Genomic DNA, 5,223 nt, shown 5'->3' on the forward strand with positions numbered 1-5,223 from the left:
TGGGTGGGCGTGCAAAAACAGCAGCAGACATAGAACCAGTTCTATGTCTGCTGCTCTTCAGAGCTACCGGTTCTACAGAGGTGGACAGAACCAGTAGAAACCCACCCCTGCTCCCAGCCATTCCTTGTCACACCCAGCCTCAACGTATCTATAGTTCTGTAAAAATGTTGTTCACCATATTTTGACTTTATTATCTGCATACTATAGATGTACTTTCATGGACCACTGAAAGGAGGAAATGGCTCACACGCTTTGCCCAAGAGGGTGATAGGCAACAGGCTTTTAAGGGGGTGCCAAAAAGAAAGGGGGAAATGTATTTTGCAAAGCACCAGAAGGCAAAAAAGAAGCAATGGATGGAAACTGAACTGAAACTGAAGACAGAAGCAACCTAAAACTAAGGGGAAACTTCCTGACAGTGAGAACAATTAACCAGTGGAACTGCCTGCCTCCAGAAGTTCTGTGTGATCAATCATTGGACGTTTTTAAGAAAAGACTGGACAGCCATTTCTCTGAAATGGTATAGGAGTTGAAAGATATTATTTTACCATACGCCCACCAGTCTGGCTTCACCACCATTTCTTTCTTTCTTTTTTTTTACAAAAAGGCTTTCCTACCCAAAGAGGCAACTTCGTGGAGAACCTTGTTTTCTATTTATTCCAAACTCTTAGGATGGCACTTCTAGCAAAGTGATTGTTGAAATCAACATTCACTTTAACTTTATCATACCATTGATAGCATATATGGTAACATAAAATGAACCATCGTTCATTTTAGGTATTGCTTAGCAATTAAAAATTAAATTAGGGTTTTAAAAGATTTCAAAATTATGGAAAAATGACAAACATCAAAAGTGAGGGGACAAATCCCAAAATGGATTATTAGAGGTGAGTCTCTCAAGGGACTAATTAAGGGTGGACTTCCCAACATGTTGTTATGTGCAAGCCAATGAGCTAAATTCTTCTTTACTACCGGTTCTATGGGCGTGGCTTGGTGGGCATGGTGTAGCTTGGTGGGTGTAGCTTGGTGGGTGTGGCTTGATGGGTGGGGCAGGGGAAGGATACTGTAAAATCCCCATTCCCTCCCCACTCCTGGGGGAAGGATAATGCAAAATCCCATTCCCTCCCCACCCCACTCACCTGCTTTCCAGCTCTGTTCTCCTGTGCAGGGCAACCAAAGAAGACACAGTCAACTGGGACTCAATGGGAGGCAGAGAAGAGATGGGGGCGGGGCCAGTCAGAGGTGGGATTGGCCGGTTCTCCGAACTACTCACTGAGGGGCTGCCACAGAGAAAAGGGGATTAATCTCTTCTCTAAAGCACCTGAAGGTAGGACAAGAAGCAGTGAATGGCAGCTTATCAAAGAGAGATCCAACCTGAGAAATTTCCTTGTCAGTGAAAACTATCAGCAAAACGGCTTGCCTCGAGAAGTTGTGGGTGCTCCATCACTGGAAGTTTTTAAGAAAAGATTGGACAGCTATTTGTCTGGAATGGTATACGGTCTTCTGCTTGAAGAAGACTTCCAAAGTCCCTTCCAACTCTGCTATACTATTATTTAAAAGTTCGATAAACCGCAGCCTGAATAGGATCAGAGAAATGAGATGTTGAAAGGGATTGCCATCTGGTGGCAGGAAGTGTGTCCAAAGTTTAAAGAAGAACACAGCCTCTTTAGGCCTCAGTTGTGGGCTGAAAGTCAGGGTATCAATTATAAAGAAATGACTAAATGGAGGAGGGAGGAGATAAGGGTCCTGGAAGTTTGCTCCCGCCGTTGTAGCTTCTCAGTAGGCACCCAGAAGATCAGGAGTTGGCTTCTTCTGCATCAAAGAGCAAGGTCTCAGAGAGATCACTGCTCAGTGAGTTATCAACATCTTGCATCAGTGTTGTGTGTACGTACCAAAGCTCTTTGCCCAGTGAGACTAATTTTAAAAGCATATTAATTACAGACAAGGCTCCAACTTTTCGTGAAGAAGCTCTCCAACTCCCTGATGGCTTTGGATCGATCGCCTTTAGATTTTTTTTCCCCCATCTCTCTCTGGGTGATAAGAACAGATAAGTTCAGATGTTTCTGCACCACAGGTCTATGGAGATGGACCAAAGAAAGTCCAGTTGCCTCTTGAAAAAGCACCTTTGGGACAACCACGATCTGGATGACTGAGAGTCTCCTTAGACTTTTAGCTATGCAGTTTGGGATGGACACCTTTCGAATGGGGTGGGAGTATGAACGCATTTCCAGAAAGATCGCAGACTACAGGAACCATTAGCACCACTCAGGTGACACTGTCAGGGGTGGGATTCAAATTTTGTAGCAACTGGTTCTGTGGGCGTGGCTAAGAGGGCACGGCTAGGTGGGTGTGGCCATGTGACTGGGTGGGGGTGGCTCTTTTTTTTTTTTTGCAGAAACCCCCCCCCCAATTTTGGGGCCTTCTGGGCCTCAGGGAAACCTCCTTGGCGAAGCAGTAAGTAAGTGAGGGGAATCCCGGCACAGCTGATCATAGGAACAGCTGATCGTCAGGAGAGGGGGAAAAAAAGAGAAATACCTTAAGGAGTGACTGGGCAGGGAAGAACGCAGCAAGCAATGTCGACATGCATGCAATGTTGCGCATGTGAGATAAGGACTGACTGGGCAGGGAGAGAAGGGGCCAGCCATTTGCTGGTTCTCTGAACTGCACAGAATCATAACAACCAGTTCTATAAAACCAGTCCGAATCGGTAGAATACCTCCCTTGGACACTGTGGTCATTAAGAGAACCCATCGTTCACTATGGTGTGCTTTATTTTCTGGAAACCGGAAGTAAACACTGATTTCCGGCAAAAGCATTGCAAAACATGACCATGTGACCATGGGGTGCTGCAAACAGCATTAATGTGGGCCAACTGCCTAGCACCCCAAATGTGATCCCTTTACTCTGGGGAGAAGCAACGTTAGCAACTGTAAGTAGCTTTGGGAGCTCTGTTGTAGCTTCAGACTTACTGATAATAAGTCAACATTCTTGTTATCTTCTTATTCCAGGCCCTGATGTTGCAAAAGTTACAACATTCTATTGCAAGAATGAAAAAAGCACGTAAAAGAGGTACACGGGAAAGAAAGATCGCTTCAAAATCTGTGCAACAGGAATGGTAAACATTTGGTAGATTTCTTGGTTTACCATTCCCGAAAATTTTTCCCTTGTTCTGATGAAGAACAACAAAGCTAGAAGCATTTTTGATTTCTCATGCTACAAAGTCTGTTTCTCTGAACTTCACCCAGATCGGGGGATCAAATCAGACTGGATCCCCCCCTAGATAGGCCCAAACTAGACCGGTTATTTCCATAATTCCCAGTTCAGACCTCTAAACTGGACCGAGTGCTTTCCGCAAAACCATGTTTAATATTTTTTTTGTCCACTAGAAGTCAGGGCTGTGCCACTGAACCAACACACTTTGGAAAAAACAGAAGTCAAAGATTGGCTCTGCATTTACAGGGGCTTTGGCTATAATAGGAGGAACTCAACGGAGTGGTTTTTCCTTCTGAAGTGGAACTGGTCTGAACAGTGTTTATGGATCTCTCTTCTTTTGGCAGATTAATTTCAGAAACTTGTGCACCCTTAAAGGATTGTCATAGTCAAGGGAGAGAAGAACCAATTAAGAACAGATACCCCAACTCTGAAAATGAATACAAGGAGACTGGGCTGCAAATCCTAAAAGAGCAGATTTGAATCTCTCTTCTTTGAGAAAGTGTTTGCTTACTTCTGACCACAGTGGCTTCCCCACTGCAGCTGCCCATTTGAAGAAAATGGAGCTGATCCTGAAAACAGCAGCTCTTTCCTCCTTAACGTATAGAACTTAACTTCTCATTCAAGTATAGCTTATTTTATTGTCTCAGCTGTCTTTCAGTGCAAACTTTCTCCCTCCCACAGACAGGATTTTCATGTAAAAAAGACTCAACTCTTCTTTTGAGTGTTGACCTTGGAAGTGGAGATAGAGAACTTAGTGGTCAGCCACTAGAGAGGGAATGGGTTCTCGATCAAGGAGTGGAATACCTTCTAACAAGGTCAGTTGAAGGTATAGATTTCAGGTGTTCAACCAAGGAGCAACTACATTGAAAGGAGAAGAGACCGTGGATACTATTTCTCTAGAACAGGGGTTGCCAATCAGTGGGTCGTGGACCACTGGTGGTCCGCAAGAAAATTTTGGTGGTCCGCAGAGACCTCCCAAAGCACCCCCCAAAGCAATTAATCCAGGCTGCATGGGAACACAAGGCTGCACTGCCCACATGGCCCACAAGAACACAAGGCTTGCATTGCTTGCATTTTTGGATAACACGAGGTAGTGAGGGGAGGGGGGAAAGGGCGGAGGAGGGGGAACCTGCCCCATGCACCCCACGCATTACACCTGGCCACCAGGCTGCTTCTTTCCGCTTCTTTCTTCTTCTGCTTTTGGCTGCATGCAAGGAAAGCAGCAAAAGTCTGTCTTTCTCTCTCTCAAACTTCGCTAGAAATGAGTCTTTGAGACCCTGCAAGGCATCTTGCTCCAAGAGGCTCTGCCAGCACGACAAGTCTCACAAAGACTCTTTTCTGGTGGAGTTTGGGGGGAGAAAAAGAAAGACTTCTGCTGCTTCTGCTGCTTTCCTTGCATGAAGCCCCAAGTTTTTCTCTCTCTCCCCCTGAAAATGGAGCTGGAGACCCTATCCTGCGATCCCAAATAAAGAATGATGGATTGGTAGGAAAACTGGGTGGGGAGTTTTCCTGCAGACTTTTTGGGGGGGATTTTCCCAGAGTCTGTGACCCGCGGGATTTTAAATTATGAGTTTGGTGGTCCCTGAGATCCAAAAGGTTGGTGACCCCTGCTCTAGAAAATATCGAGACTTTGGAGTTGTGGGAGGAACAAAACCTATGTTCTGCTTTGCTAGAATTTGTTTGATTCTTTGTTTATTTGATTTATGTTCTTCTCCTGCTCTAGATGTCTACGCCTGAGGAATATCGCAGAAGCTTTGCCTCCAAAACAATAGAAGCTGTGCTGAGAAATAGGGGATTGCCCAAGGAATTTTCAAGTCACTTTTTCAAAACGTTGCTTTAGATGTCCCTCACCCATATCTTTTTCAGTTGTTTTTGTATCTCGTGTAGGGTGCCCTTTGAGTTCAAATTAAGTCAGAGTGACTTCATCTTGGGTGATGTTTAATTTCTGTTTGAGCTTGTTTGGGTAACTCCACCCTTTAACCTTCGGCTGCCTAATGAGGAAGTGAAAGCTTT

The sequence above is a fragment of the Notechis scutatus genome, chromosome 6, assembly GCF_049901735.1.
Source record: "Notechis scutatus isolate UNSWTSFEM ecotype Mainland chromosome 6, rNotScu1.2, whole genome shotgun sequence".
NCBI classification, from domain to species: Eukaryota; Metazoa; Chordata; class Lepidosauria; order Squamata; family Elapidae; genus Notechis; species Notechis scutatus.